General features: G+C 38.4%; 1 long non-coding RNA gene across 1 annotated transcript; it reads left to right on the top strand.

The window, feature by feature from the left end:
- The first annotated feature begins 10674 nt into the window (after nt 1–10674).
- On the top strand, nt 10675–15912 carry LOC148734946 (uncharacterized). Its single transcript, XR_015999276.1, has 2 exons — nt 10675–11371; nt 14829–15912. It is a non-coding gene; the product is annotated as an uncharacterized LOC148734946 (long non-coding RNA).
- Nucleotides 15913–16709: the final 797 nt, after the last annotated feature.

Raw genomic sequence — 16709 nt, 5'->3', positions numbered from 1 at the left:
TTCATTGTCAAGCTGCTTTAACCGAATCGAGAAAAGAAAACTGATTAAAACCTGCCAATGTACAGTGTCATCCAAGGAAGCGCTCCTTGCTCTTGCTCGGCGTTTAGTCGTCAGTTACAAGTTGCAGGCGCGAAAGAAATAATACTAAATTTAAGCATTATTAATGATTTTTTTTCAGCGTAAATATTTATACTGCACGTGCAACGGAAATGTGACCCTCTAGTTCCTTGCAATTGTCCACTTGAATTACCGCAAGTTCTCTATAGGACCCCTCCCATAGCAAGGACTTTAAGTGCTTTCAGTTCATTTATCTTTAAAACAATATCGAAATTGACGAGGGTTTGCTTAATGATGACGGAATTTTCAGTTCATCTCAGAAACTTATCTTAAGGCAGTATTGATTTCTATGATTAGTTTAGAACATAGTTGCTTCCTTGTCAACCGAACATATCGCTATTTTCCTCGCTCATTCAGAAATTTTCGATCTTCCTCGGTGTTCTGAATGACCGTTGTGATAACTTTAGTTTTAAGCACCCTCCAAAGGCGCTTATGTACACCTTAAGCCAAAGCGGACGGTTCCTCCAAATAGTCTCAACAGGTCCGACCAGGCTAAGAACGGCTACAATCTCATGAAAACGGCTCCAAACTAATATGGTCCGTTTATTTTCAAATGATCTCTGTTCAGTTAAAAAAAAAAAAAAAAAACATGCGAATGCTATCTACAACAGCTATATTTTTGCACCGACAGCGGTGAATTTAATCGGAAAAGTCTTATCCAGAAGCGCGAACTGTGGTTGAACAAATTCTCGGCAAATAGCATAAAAAAAGCCACGGAATAACGTTTTTCAGTTCAAACGCACTACTCAAACCTAGAAGGAAAAGCAAATGACAGAAAAGTTGATGAAAATAATGTGAACATCTAATTTGGGTGAGTTCAGCGTTTCCTATGGTTGGGTATACAAGCGTATTGCCCATATGTAAAAACCCTTGGGGCCGGTTATTTAAACAAAGTTTAGTCACTGTTTAACAAAACTGTGTCCTAAACAAACCTCAGTTCAGCTCAACCTTTTATCAAAACAATTATTTTTGCGAAAAGCGTCAAGAAGGCCAAAAACGTACAGTAGACGGACATTTGTTTGATGAAATCAACCCTCTTATGGAGAAAGCCAAGGGCCCACTGATTGCGTATACCGTGGTTAAGATGAGAGTTCGTGTAAAGAACCGGCCCCTAACGTTTTCCTTCTGAATTGTGAGTGCCAACTAAGTATAATCCAGCACACAAGTTCATTCCTCTATATTTGAAGTGAGGGGACTCTATTTCCTTTCTTGGGTTTTATTGAGTCATTCGTTCATAAATCAATTCAACCAAAAGAAAATAATGGAACATTATTTCCTCTCGCATTAACCTATTATCCTTGATACGGTTCAGTGATCGAGGGGGATTTTGACTTTTTTTCATATTGGACAACTGGGAGCCAAATTATACGCTTGCTACCCGAATATCGTGCGCAGTTTTACAAATAATCACAGCAAAGACTCACCCTGGATTATTTCTGACAGCCGGCCGTTTCTGATTCCAGGGATTTGAGAGAATGTGAACGAGCTCGACGCCCAATGGCCCATGGGAGTAAGAAAGAAGTGAGATCTGTCCTTGCTTTGCTTTCCCTTTCTTCCCGTTGCTTTTCTATTATTTTTAAAGCAGATATACGTCTAGGTTCGATTCTGCGTCAGCTTCTAACCGGATTTATTCGTTTTTAGAGTATTTGTCACTTAGAAACAGGGCTCGTGGGTTCGTTGCGAAAGCAGAAGCACTCCAACTGGTTTATGAATTCCTTACTTTTTAACTGTTATGCTGCTTGGATTTGTGACTTTGATCTATCCGATTTAAACTTGTAACCTTGTGAACGTGACCAGAAAATTTTCCTTCATCATGACAAGTTTTTAGAAGTCAATGCCGGAGGCATTGTCCATTTCTGATAAGCAAGTTTTCTGGGAAACTACTTACCTTGAAACGAAGCGGATTCTATCAAAGGCTGTCAACAACAAGATCAGACTACGACCCAAACAGCCACCTAAAATCTACGGTTTAACGAGGATTCATAAAGCCGGTATACATGTACCTCTCAGAATCCTTGTGTCATGCTTGAAAACCTTCGCACACGATTTGTTCGCTTATCTAGCTGACATGTGATCTCCATTGAAAGGTAACTCAGATTTTACAGTGTCCAACTCAGCCCTATTTGTATCTACCATCAGCGGCGAAAGGATTCATGAAAGCGAGTTCATGGAGTCCTTCGACGTAGAACCGTTCTCTATCAACGTTCTGATGAACTTAGCTGCACAAGCAGCTCAGCAGAAACCTGAAAACGAACCCAGCCTACCTGACCGCATGACACTAACAACTAATCAGATCACGGCCATCTACGTTCTTCCACTACAATGGATCAAGTTACGAGTAGACAGAAGGCGCAGCTGTGAGGAGCCCGGTTTTCGCTGTTATCACTAACCTCTGCATTGAGAGTTTAAAAGAACAACCAGTAACATCATCACCAGGATCTGGAAACGCCTCGTAGACGACACCTTCACCGTCTTGGCCCGTGACAGCGTAGAAAGTTTCCTACAGTCAAGTATGTTTTGTTAACACTCATTCGTTGGATAGCGAGTAATTCGGCGAAAGCGCTATCCAACCTTGGAACAACTGAGCCAGAATTTTAGAATATCGGTATATTGTTTACCGTTGACTTCTGCATATTTTCTTTTAAGCTGTTCATACGGCTCTCAGGGGACTTGGGTGGCCCGTGGTTGGGATATAGATACTATCGCGCGTTCTTTCGATCTTTTGGTGGATCTCACGTGTTTGAAGTTTGAAGTTTTTTGAAGTTTATTTATATATTCATAAATACATAGCAGTTAAAAGACTGAATTGCGTATCTCACATAATACAGATAGTAAAATTAAACTAATTCAGATATTAACTACTTAGTTATTAAAAAGAGTTCAATCGGCTAAAAAAAGGAAACCGAAAATGAGTTTGCTTTAAGACATGAGGAAATAATAAAACTATTCTTAAAACGACTGGTTTTGAAGCGTTGTACATTAAAAGGTCGCGCACGCCTTAACAAGTAGGTAGTTTCATGTGCTGCTGGTATTAACTTTTGAAGACAGTGATTGTTGTCATTTACAATTTTGTCGAAAAGTGACTCACATATTTCGTCGTGATGGATGGCTAATTCTTTAAATTTCATAATATCCAGGGCCTCATGATAGCTATGACCAGGACAGATAATGGATATTGCTCTCTTCTGTACGCGTTCTAGTTCTCGCATTAAATATTTAGGCAAACTATAGTGAAAAACCGGTACTGCATAGTCCATGATTGATCTAATACAACTAGAATAAAATAGCCCTAGATCAGTACGAGCAACCTTGGCTCTCTTAAGTTGAATCAAGAAATATAATCTCTTAGAGGCTTTTTTAACAATTTAATTAATATGGGTATTCCAGGTCAAATTACTGGAGATATTAAGACCCAAAACCTTTACATTTTCTACCAATTCTAAAGCATCGCCATTGATGAGAATGGGCTCAAATTCTTGCTGGAACTTTGAAAAGGATATTCGCATCTCTTTACACTTTTCATTGTTTAATTGGACTCTATTTTCCGGGGACCATTGTATTACTCTATCTGTTTGACGCTGTGCGTTACTAAGCTCCTCTTTTGCAACCATCTCGGAGATGGTGGTGTCATCTACATATTTCCATCAGCGAGCATTTTCGACTACTAGATCGTTGATCATAATTAAGAAAAGCCAAGATCCTAGTTTGGTATCCCGCGGGAAGCCCGATGGTACTGATCCCCACTCAGATACACAACCCTCACTAAGTTTGATTCTTTGATATCTGTCTGACAAGAAGTCGATAACCCAATTAATTACGCTATTTGGCACGTTTAACTTACATAACTTTCCATGTTGGACGTGAAATTCATTTGATCGCGAATGTACTAAGTGTGAAGAGTCATTTACGTAGACTTTCATCCTAAACAAGTTTATTTGGATAACATTATTAATATCATTTTCTCAAACTGCAAACGAGCCCCGAATTTGTCATATCAATTACATCAGTTAGCATTAATTATCTGTGTGTATAAACAAGTAAAGGAGCACTTTGTGCAACCTCGTTCCCAGGGCCTTTTCCCTTATTTGGGGGTAGGGCAGGAAAAGGCCCACTTTTCCCGCCCCATCCCCAACTCCACCGCCAGCTACAACCCCAACTAAGGGAAAAGGCGTTGAGAACGAGGTTGCACTTTGTGGGATAACGAGATTTTATACCAGTTCCGTTCGTGCACACTGAGCAAGATGTCGCTGCAGGTCGCCATAAGAGAAACTGCTGATAAACATGAAAGATGACATTCAAAGAAAACAATCTTTAGCTAAGTCTGAAACAAATTCTGAACGCGAACGAAGTTGCCTAATAACAATGAATTCAGTTTCTTCGACGCATCTCCACAGTTTCAAAAACACTCTCTGGAAACGATCCGCAAGTCTATCAAGCACAGTCAAATACTATCGAAGCAGAATCACGAAGACGCCGTTTTTAAATTCAGTGGGGCATTTCGCTCGGCGCATCGCGAATTTTTGGAATTCGAATCACCCTGAAAGGAACTCCATGGCTGGACGCCTTGCGATTCAGGTCCATACCGATAATATCTTACTCTCGTTCACCACAAAGATATCGAAAGCTGATTGGACAACGGAGCGCAGAAGGAGAAGAATGCATTGACTTTTGGGTGAAATACCGGATAAAGAGACGGAGGACATTCCGGTTTTTCCTTGTGTTAGTTTACTTTGAGGCTTCTTGTTCAAACTGCTTCAGTTTTGAAATGGTTATTTAGTACTTGTAGGGAGTTGGTAAACTAGACTTATTTCAATACATCGACAGAAAAATTACCAGGAGTTGTTTTTTCCACAGGTAAAAACGAAGACATTTTGTGACCAGTAATTGCCTGATGAAAAGGTCAGTGAGTCCTGTGAGATTTTTGCAAAGTATATTTTATTTCATTTTCATCGATCTGAGCCCGATTTAAATTACAATTTCCTTCTTTTTAGGTTAACGAGCTGATATTGAGTATCTGTGGTCTCCTATGTTAGTTACTGAACACGGGTTCATGTTGACACCTGTCGGTTTACGCGTGATAGTAGTGTGGGTATGGCCAAGCGTATAGTTAAAAAAATAGTTGATACTATCACATATTTAAACTGTTTCATAGAACGAAACACGAATGAGTTAGAGCTGAAGAAGGTTAAATCTACAATGTCCATTCATTTGCTGATTCCTAAATAGATCTGGTCGTGAAATTTTCACTTTGGGGCATGTGTTAATTCCATCCTCCTTTAGAAAGGACGATGAAAAAAACAAAAAACAAAAAAACAAAAACAAAAACAAAAAAAACACACCTATCCCGTGTGTCTTCTCGCATTCTGTGATCTTCACATGTTCTGAGTAAAAGAGCCGGGCATCATTTGCATAAGTGATTGTCAAGTATTGAAGGGTGCACATAACTGTTTGTTCAATCTCGTTTGTTTAGGTGAATAATTCGTGTGGGCGAAAGGACAGATGCGATAGCCTCAAAACCTTATGATTAGTTTTGCAATATAGGAAAGCTCCAAGAAGGTCTTCGCTCCATAAAATTAAGTTGGATTCATGCTATACCTTGCATGTGTAATTATATTCTTAGATAAGAATAATGAATGATTTTTATTTTTTACCAAATATACCTAAACAAGTTATTCTTAACTTTGCCTAAAATGTCTGACGAGAAACTTTTATCATTCGTCATCTCTAAGTCTAGCCATAGAAATAGACCTGATACCTCACCGAAAGTCCATGTCCACAGAAATTTGGGCAAGTTTTTACACCAACACTTCCAAAGCCCAATTTTCATGATGGGGCTCGAAATAATGTGTGAGGCAACACATGAGAATCAGGCTTTAAGGAAGAAAAAAAAATGACGTTTCACTGATTACGTTCTTGTAAATGTCGTGGTGGGAGAAAGAAGAAAAAAAAGGACAATTAAAAAAACATTAAGAAATGTTGATTGTATGCGCGTCAAAAAGAAAACCTCAGAAGTTTGTTCTGGTCAATATTGCAAATCCAGATTTATTGTTCAATGTATTCCTTTGATGATAGCCTCGTTGACAAATGGTCATTACCCGGGACGATTTCGTAACTCTTAGAACACTTCAAGACGGGTTGCACTTGTTTGGTGTTGCGATATTGAACTATCCTTATTTTTGATGTCTTCTTTTCCAAAATAATGAATCTGCGAAGACGTGTCTTTTCTTATTGTTGAGTTTAAATGCTTAATCAATTTCAAAATTACTCAAATTAGTAACTGATGAAAACCACTGGATCATTGAGCTGTGGTTGATTATCAAAATTTCCAGCGATTTAGTAATCACTTTGTTCTCTAACCTTGGTGTAAATTAAAGCAAAACATGCTAAAAAAAAAAACAAAAAACAAAAAACAAAAAAAACAATGTGTTTGGCATGCGCGCGAGTAAATATCATGTGTATTTTTATGATAAGAATGAATCAAAAGGTTCTTGACGTGATCTATATAAGAAGGTTGTAAAGTTGAAGACTGGCATTTATCATAACACCTTCAGTATAAAATTCTCTACATCTAAGTCTTCGCTGTACGAAGATAAAGCCGAACGAAACCTAGAAGCTTCCAACCATTCTGAATGGAAGACCAAATCAGAACAGATCAGCTCTCGACCCAGAAAATAGCATTAACCAGAAAGTCGTGGGAAGAAGACCGAGTTGACGACGGGCAAAACGAGGGTAATATTTTACAATGTACATCGCCATTAAGAAAACCTCCTGGAAACGAGCGGCGGGTTTCCCAAACAAAGGTACCGAGGTCTCGTTCATTTTTCACAAGAATTCATGGAGAATGCTCGGAATTGGAATCGCCACCTAAGGGGACACCCTGGGAAGATGCCGGATGGGACTCTATTACATCGCGAAGGAATCGAAAACCAAGGCGCGAGAAAAGTGAACTAGAGGAAGAACGCGTTGAGTTTTGGTAGAAATTTTTTGGCTAAGATCCTCAATGATCGATCGATCGACGGTGTTTCCCGATTTATCACAGATGGGAGACTACGTGAATTACTAGACTATGAGGCCCCAGAAGAGAAAACTTTGAGAAAAAAAATGTCGACATCCATAAGGAGAGCATGGATTTGACTTGTAGTTGCACCCAGCCCGAGTTGGGCCAAAAAATTGACGGAAGAGTGCCGTTTTGCGTGGGATTTGGCATGTTCAGTCCTCGATCGTTGGAGTTGTACTTGTTGCGAGAACAGGTACAACTGTCATACGACTGAGGCGCAGTAACACGTCGACTTGTGAGCGGGAACTCGAGTTGGTGGCTAAATTCACGTATTTATCTCGTTTTACTAAATTTCCACGTTATTTAATGTTTTAAAAGTGTTAAACGAAAAAGCTATTTGCCCAGATGGCTCACTTTTCGTGTCAAAAGGCTTGACAAGTGTCAATACTGCAGTATCTGAGTAAACTGGTAGGTTCATGAATAACAAAAGAAGTGACCATTGCATCATCCGGCAATACTTTACCATAGCGTTTCGGCGAAATGTTCCTAATAGTACCAAAAACGAAACTGAAGAGGGTGGACTGCGAACTTAAGCAATCGCAGAATAGAAGCCTAAAAAATTCCAGATCTCGATGGGTTCTAGGAGCCACGGATTCATATCGCTTCGAAGCGGGAAAGTTTTGAAGTTCTCTTCTGGAATTGCTTAAATTGCAGTCCACCTTCGAGAAACATCTCTTTGCTTGATTTTCATTCGCAGTTCAAATCAAACTTTTTTACTATGAAAAAAGTCTACTGAAAATGAAACCTGTTACACCGAAACCTACACCGTTAATGGAGCAAACTCTCTACAACATTTAACATTTCTTACGATTACTAAGCTGGCTTGATGGTAGTCTCCCTCGCAGGAGAGAGGGAGACGAAAAAACGGAAAAAATTGATGGCGGGTCAATGAAAACCTATGCAGGCTCCGCGCACGAGACTACCGCATAATTTCCGTTACAAACTCATCTTAGCTGCGACCACAGACAGCCAACACATTAGTAAGGTAAAGAAGAAGCTTTTACATTTTCACACGAAAGAAAAAAAAATATTTTCGGAAGTAGATGCTCGCTAAGTCCCTCATCAACTGGCTTCGGCACCTAACCATCATGCACTATGCGCCATGTTTCTTGCTCGACGCCATTAAATGCTGGTGCACTAGGACGAAGCAGTTGTCTGTGTAATCTGAGCTATAAGCAGTATTACGAAGTGTGAAACGCATCATATTTTAAAAAAACTGAAACGAGACACGGAGTCCGAAAAAAGTTGCTATTTAATGTTTTTAAGTTTGAAACTACTGAAAATGTGCACAATTAGCCACCAAATTTCGCATTCAAATATATGCAAAGGAAGCAAGCCGCTTAGCGTATGTTTCAGTCGAAAACGCCGGAACTTTTATTCGTTTTAGAAGTGATATTTAAAAAAAAAAAAAAGATGCCCATTAGTAAGCGCTTGTAAATTGTGTCTTTTACGTCATAATGTTGTGCAACTTAAAAAATTAGAAAGAACTGGCAGACTTTCCTTGTCTAACTAATTGAATCGATAATGATTTAGGTTGTCTCCGAGTTCGTTTTTGGAAATGAGATAACCACCAGTCAGGCTGGTATTTCGAATGACATGTGTACGAATATAGTTACGTCGTTTTTGACAATTTACGTTATAACTGGGGGGGGGGGGGGGGTCACATAAGTGTCTCTCCAGAATACCTACCTGACTTCACTTTGAATTCACGCCGCACCCTACATTACTGAAAGGTTCAATTTGTCGCATGAGCACCGAGTGTTGTTCGCCGCTTGAATTATAAGGTTTAAATTCCTTCGACCTCAAGCAAAATAATATCACAAAGGAGGGGAGGCTATGGTAACCCGAAGACCTACTGCGACTCCCCCCAACCCCCTCTTAGCTCCGTTCCTGTTAACTTGCACAGAAAAAAAAAAACAGCTTGTCGTCGCCCGCACTCTAACCAGCTTGCAGTATGATTCAGCATTATCCAAATACTCGCCCTACGAAAACAAGGTATGTAATTGCAAATAGCACTTTTCACACACAAGATTCAGATATCCACATATGTCTCTACACCGTAATTGAGGGAAGAAGAGGAAAGATGGAATGACAGAAGAATTGATAGTCTTCGATAATACGGCATAAAATAAGGTAATGAACAATTCAACAAACTTCGTGATAATTTTTTTTTCTCGACTGATCTAAATCGCCTGTAGCATGTAAAATCTAGGGGGCGATCAATGAGATAACGGACATTTTATTATACCTCTTAAGTCCCCCAGTATGCAGTGCTAATTACATTTCAATTTAGGGTAAAACACAATTTTAACAAGTCTCGCTTCTCGGATTCGCCAGAAGTTCAACATTCATTTCTGACATAAGAAGAGTTATTTAAAGTTATTTGAACTTTACCTATGCCTCCTGGGTTTACTCGCGACTATTTGCATTAATTTTCATCAATATCAAAATTTGAAAAAAGATGTGAAACTGAATTCCGAGTCCACGAAAATTCGTCGTTGCGCGATCGACCAACCATCCATAGAAGGACGTAAGTCATGCCATCCTCCATATCGACATGATGTCATTTTTTCGCTTTCGGTCCTTTAGTTTTGTCTATATTCCTTGTCTTGTCTTGCATTTTTTCTTTCTTTTATGTAATTCAAAACCGAATTAAAGTTAGAAATATCTTACATAATAAACGATGTCTTTTGAATTCGGTAATTTTTAAAAAAATTGCCACTGCTTTAACCGTACACCATGGGCTGAATGCACGCGTTAATTCTATCGAAAAGTATTTTTAGCATCTTAAATGGACACCGTGAATCTTCTAGAACAAATCTTACTGGCTTCCGTTACCATTTAGGGATAAAAAACGGACTGGAAAACAAGAAATTTAACCAGCTGCCAAGAATGGACATCAACAGCTGTAGTGCTACTAGAGACACAAACAAGACACAAAATTCAAAGGAGCTCATATAACACGCTAGTCACATGCGAGCACCGCGTCTGTCTAAATATTATAACTAAACATTCATCTGTCAAGGCCTATTTCCAAAATTTATTATTGTCACCAAAGGAGTAATCGGTTGGCATATTCTCGTCAGATTCTGTCAAGCAGGTTGGTATTGAAAGAGAATAAATTATTCTTTAGTCGGTTTGGTCGCAATATAATACCGAATTCCCAAGGATAGTTGACATAAAGATATAATAGCATTATAAATACGAACATTACTTCGACTAGCTAACTTTCACATAGAATAAAATTCTCCTCCATCGCTAGAAATTAGACATGTTACTCCCACTGTACACTTGGCCAGTGGTTTATCAAGTTTCTACTGAGCATGCACCGTGATTTCATTTCGTGTAATATTGAGTAAATTCTTCACGTGCATCGAAATATTAGAAAAAACACCGAACCCTCTTTCTAGACCTTTCTATCGTTAATTTGGAAGATCGTTTGAAAGGAAGAAGGAAATGTAAATGCAGGTCTAAATTCTATTTGGTTGACGTATGTAAATTACAAGTTTGTAGTTTTTACCATTTAAATCATTGTTATTAGTAGTAGTAGCGCGATTTTGTGTTTTGCGATTATGAAGGGTGCGCTTTTGAACCATAAGTATAAGTAGTTGCTTTTAGAATAGACCGCCACGTGCTCAAGATTTATAGAGGTTTCACTCGCTTACTGTCGGTGTTCCAAAGAAACTGCCATCACTGTTATTCGTTTTTCATTCTCATTTTCGTAAAATCCAAATTTACGACAGTCGATTGAGCGCATCATCTTCAGTTTGACTGGTCTTTACGTTTCCTAGGATACTGACGAGGAGAATTTGTTTGACAATTAGGGGCTACTTAAATTGGCGATCATTTCTTTTATTCTCTTGACTGGCTTAGCATTTGATTCATTTGTGATGCTGCAAAGAGAAATAATAAGCCATTCGATCCCAGGGGTTTATGAGTTTATTGCATCTTTCAGTGATATCCAATAGTAGGGGATGATGATAACAAACGCCTCATTGCATTTCAACAATTTTCCAAATAGCTATATCTACTGATTATCTGATCGTTTTCTCTGTTAAAAACAATTGTCGCTAAAAATAACTTCAGCCGTCAATCTGCTCGCGTGTTCTGCATATAAGGGGGTATAACGCTATTGGTTTCGCATTTACTCGGTATATTTTCAATTGCTTATTGTAGACTTCGCAGCTCGATCTGCAGGTAAGTGTCAAAATGGTTCAATGTTTCACATTTTGAACCAAAAGTGGCTAATATCATTTTCCTTAAAAACGTGTAACCTTCGATTCCCTTGTTGGTTTCTTCTTTCGATGATAATTTTTTAGTTGAACTTCTTACCATCTTGTCGATATTTATTCGCAGGTTTTTTCTATGGTTAATTTCTTTTTAATCATGTTGTCGGTATTTTTGTTGATCTTGTTGCATTAAATTTCAATTGGATCATATTCCTCTGAATTTCTAACTGAACAGTCTCAGCCAAAAACCGTTCACATGATGTTTCGCCTTCCAAAGATGCAATATAAACAGCCCGATTTCGTACGGTCTTTCCTCTACTGTCAGCCCTTTATGTGTTTCCTTATTTTTCTTTGCGGTTATTTCTTGGTCACTTAATGTTCCGAATTAGCGCGTAGATTTGACCGTGTCAATATATCCGCTTAGCTCTGCGAAGGTTAGTTATTTTTGGTTCGTTTCCGCGTCAGTAAGACATCGTAAAATAACGAAATCTTCGCTTCATTTCCTTCTCCTTTTGACTTTTCCTATTTTCGTATTGTAATTTATTTCCACCAGGTGCATATGCATCACCCTCTTGTAAATTATTATTATTATCATTATCATTAGTAGTAGTAAACAACCTTATTTTATCCCCTCACGTTTTCATCCAAAATTCATATTTTGCGAAAAATTACTGCTAGATTCTAATATCCGGAGGTTGATGACATTTCTATCAAATTGTGATAAACATATGCCATTTCAAAGGTCGGACTGAAAATTTATCCCACGTGCTAGGGCCGACAGCTTATTTCATGCCGAAGAAAATAATACGAATTTTTTTTTATAACTTCCATTCTTACCAGCATAACTTGTCGCAAAACAGAAAAGGAGAGAGGAATGGGTGAGACTTTAATTTTGTCTTTTTTCCAGTCCCTTCTTATTTTTACAAATCTCGGTCGTGTTGCACAACGTTCACTGAGTCGTCGGAAGCCGTCGAGTATCGAACAGAAATGGCAAGTTATGGCTTTCTTTCTCGAGAAGCTACAGTTTGTATGTTACTTCATCAAAACGTTTGTGTCTTAAAAATCAGAAAAAAATTCGTTGAACGGAACGAGAACAAAAATAGAAATAATTTTCGGTTGAAGACTGTCGATTCAAAGCTATCACAATAATTGTTTCATGAGTGTCTCGAAGTGAACCCAGCAATGACGGAGTTTTCAGGTTGAATCAAAATCTCCTTTTCTTGTGGAAATCAAGGCTACAGCGCGTGGAACCAGTGGTGATTGGATTGGAGTAAAAAAAAAACAAAACAAAAAAAAAAACAAAAAAAACCAAACAGTACACCCACCACAAAGACTAAGATACAGTACACCCAACACAGAGACGACTGTGCGAACTACGAGGTATAAAGTTTTCTCTGCACGAATCATTGGTCAAGACCGACTTTCATAATAAGGCAACGTCGCTCCCTTTAATTACTTTAAGCGTAACCTTTGCGAACAATTCAGAGTTTAGTGCAAGCGCCCGATCCCAGAAGCTGTTAAAATTTACTCATAGTTTCTTCTTTTTCCTTAGTATTCGATGGGGTAATTGATAAACCCGCAATTAAGTTCTGACATCAGTTTTACGGCCGTCTTGATACTCGCTCCTAAGGGAAATGATATGCAATAATCACTAAAGTCAAGCTGTAGCGACCTGGCGAGTACTCTTAATGAGCGGTCTGATGAATGGTTTCATTTTTGTCTGACCTTACAACTAAAACACGAAAGCAATACTGCACCGCGGAATCCGTCAATAATCTAAAAAGACTGCGTTTTGAAAAGTAGTCTTGAGAAAATAGGGGCTTTCAGCGCACGAAGTAAAAAGTAGCGGATTGTAATTGCGGGAATAAAGCCTCAAAAGTGGCTTATCAAAAACTGAAAAGGAATCATTTTTTTTATATGAATCAATCAGTTGATAGAACTGAACAGACCTTCTCAGTGATATTACTTCACCTACTTTTATTGTTCTTTTAATACTTCAGACGCTGAGAGTGTTAACTGCCTGAAAGAAAGGACCTTCTCGCAGTCATTTCTGATTCCTCGTACAAATTTTAGTTTTTTCCGATTTTTTACGCAACAAGAATTTACCAATGCCTTTTAGTTTACGTTTTTGATGGTAAAACTGTAAAACCGCGATAGGGTGTTAGCATCAGTTTTCACGGGCTTTCCTGATTTCGTGCGTGAGGGAAAGAACACTTCATATTCACGCCAGAGCTAGCAATTGTTAACGTGTAAATAAACAGTCTGAGAAGGTTTAATTTTGCTGACTTAACAAGAAAAGAGAGGAAGCATTTCTAAACGGAATCTGTAAATTTTGTGGCAATCCGCTGCTTTTCTTTAGCGTCGCACGAAAGGATTTTTTATCAGCCAAAAGCTATCAGCTGTTTGAATATTCGTCGTGCTCGCAAAAAAATAGGAATGACTATTACGTCAAACGCGGTGACTTGAAAAAAAACTCTGAATACTTAAATGAAGTTAAAACGTCTTTCTTAGTTTTGATTTGATTCCTTATCCTCGTCTGTCCATCTGTCTTCTTTTTTTGTTTGTTTGTGTTTTTCGTTGGGCGGTGATCCAAGAGCAAGCCGAGTAGATCTGTGAAAAAACTTTTCATACTTCAAACAAGATTTCTTTACAATTAGATGACTGGCAAACGGATAATGAACTCACGATGCAACTATGTCGGTGCTTTGTGTGACGGCGTTCGAATAAAAAAACGCATCTTCAGTTAAGGGGCAACAAACTGAAAGAAAAGCACAAAAAGCGACTTTTCACCGGCTCATTTTGAGCTAATTAAAAATGTAACCGCTGAATGTTTGAGGTATACTTGTGGATTTATGTTCCGCCGCGATTCACGTACTCAATTAACGATGAATTTCATTCCTTGCTCTCTTCGGCCGAACACAAGTCTATAAAATCGGTAAGCCGTTTACACTAAGCTGTTGTAAACTTCGTCCAGTAACTCGAACATTTAATATCAGCATAAGCAAGAATAGTTGTGCCATGCAGTTGCGCCATTAGCTTTGCCAACAAACCACGCTTTTAATTTAAGGGACCAAAATATTCGGGATCATTGACTTGTTTTCATCGAGTTATCCTTGAGTTTTTAGCCTTGCTTTGTTAGTCAAAGCTAAAGAAAATAATAGAAAAGAGCTAAGGCGGGTTTGTTCTTTCAGTCTTGTTCGGTCTTTTGTGACAAAACAGGCTTGATTTAATAATGTATGCGGATTCCTGGCCGATCGCTGCAAAGAGGTGCTAAATTAATTTCTCTGACTTAATTAATGGCTTTTTGTGCTTTACACATTAAGTAAGCATTGAGAGTCTGAGCACGTACGAGTATATCTGACAAACATACTGATGATGGACTGTGCGGTCCTCGTTCCCGTTTAAGGAGTTTCTTCTCATTGTAGATTTTACCCAGTTTCAAGAAGTGTCTTTTTGACTGTCACTGATATTTTGGTCGATGTGGAATTCCGAAAAGGAACGACTTGACATTCAAAGAAACATCTTGGAATCAAAGAGAAGCATTAGCCCAAGCACAGCCTCAGAGTCAGGCGAAGAACAAGGCTCAGAAATGGCACTAACCGTACCACTTGAAACACTTCAGCGAAGGTCTCGCACGTTTTCACCGGCGTCAATTTCTGTCTCATCTGAAGAAAACAAGGATACGACCGCAACAAGCCAACATGACATAAGAAACCATGGCATTGCCCAGACCAATGATCGGTCATTTGGTGCTACGTTCTCTGTAAGCGGCAAATCAACTCTAAAAGGAACACCATGGGAAGAAGCTCTTCATGGAAAGTGCCCTGGAAAACAAATTCAAAGAAGTGATAAAGAGACGGAGGTTGTTTCTTTTTGGACTCAATTTTTTGGATAGATTTAGCAAAACCTTGCCTGCTCAGAAGCTAGGAAACTATGTCGGATCTGTTCAAGGTTTGGTAAACTATAGAAAAATTTTCCTAACTGACCGCTCTTTGTCTTGTGGTCTTTCACTAAAAAAACGGCGAATTCAGAGCACTTTTTAAAACAATTTTTAGTTTTAAAGATGAAATTACAGATGCAAAAAGAATGTAAAGATTCGAATCGACGTCAAGATGTAGATTTATTTCAAATGGCCTGTCCGCGTTTTAGACGGCTTATTCAAGACGTCAGGTTTCTTATCAGAAGCATTTCCTATGGTTAATAGATTTTTCTCGTGACTGTTTACCGCAAATCTTATACAAGGATTACTGTAAAAATGCTAAAGTTTCAAGAATTTGATCCGATCCCGCAAAGACAGATTTATTACAAAAGACATAATTGCTCATTATTTATATGTGGGACGTCATAATCCAAATGATGGAACCGTTTCGTCTCCTGAGTTAATAATCGTTTCTAAGCAGAGTCTTGAGTAATGTTAACAAACACGTAAGCGGGTGAATGTCAAGGTCACCCAATTATGACTGTTCATCGTTTTCACTATGTAAATAAAACTTTTTAATTTTTACGAAATCGTTTTTAAAGATGATTTATTCATATTTGTTATCTAAATGGTCCGTTTTCGTACGGTGTGGGTATATAGTCCTTTGAAGGACTTCAATAACAGAGGCCTTTTAAATCTCAAATTTAATTTTCTCGGAAAGAAGCTTTATTTAAGGAGTCCATCATAATAATCATATCATAATAATCATCTTAGGTCGGTGAGCGACCTTTTCTGTCAACGCCTGTCGGTTTTAAAAATTTGTTTTTCTCTTAGGAAGAGATGAAAAGTTATTTAATTTCTTTTTAAAATGATAATAGCTTTATTGCGAAAATATCCCAGAGGATTTTATGATCTTAATTTTTGCGTTCCGTTTTACCTGTCTGCTATTTGCCCGTCTACATCGACTGAGAGTCTGCAGCAGAGTAGGAAATAAATCAATGTAGGAAAGAGTGTAGGTTTAAAGAATTGCAAAATATGCATACACACTGAGTGGCATGAGATGAGAGTTTCTAAGTCTCTAGTAGAAGTCAAGCAAGTGTCCTATATGTGGGCCTGTTAGGCCGGCTGTCAGGTCTTGGTTGATGGACCGCAGCGAGAAAAGGGATTTGTTTTAAGCCTACTAGCACTGGAAAGCTAGCAAAATGTGAGCTATAAAAATTAATGGAGGAAATTTTGGCGATTTCGATAAAAAAAAAAATCAATATTTCTGCAAAAAATTAGGCTCGCTGGTGTCACAAAAGATTTGGTTATCACTCGACGAGGAGATTTCAATTCCTGGAGAGCTTGTAATTACTTAGTGAATATGATTGTGGTATTTCACCATGCA

Source organism: Stylophora pistillata, chromosome 3, assembly GCF_964205215.1.
Source record: "Stylophora pistillata chromosome 3, jaStyPist1.2, whole genome shotgun sequence".
NCBI classification, from domain to species: domain Eukaryota; kingdom Metazoa; phylum Cnidaria; class Anthozoa; order Scleractinia; family Pocilloporidae; genus Stylophora; species Stylophora pistillata.
The sequence above is the reverse complement of the archived record's forward strand: the minus strand, read 5'-3'. Positions and strand labels throughout refer to the sequence as shown.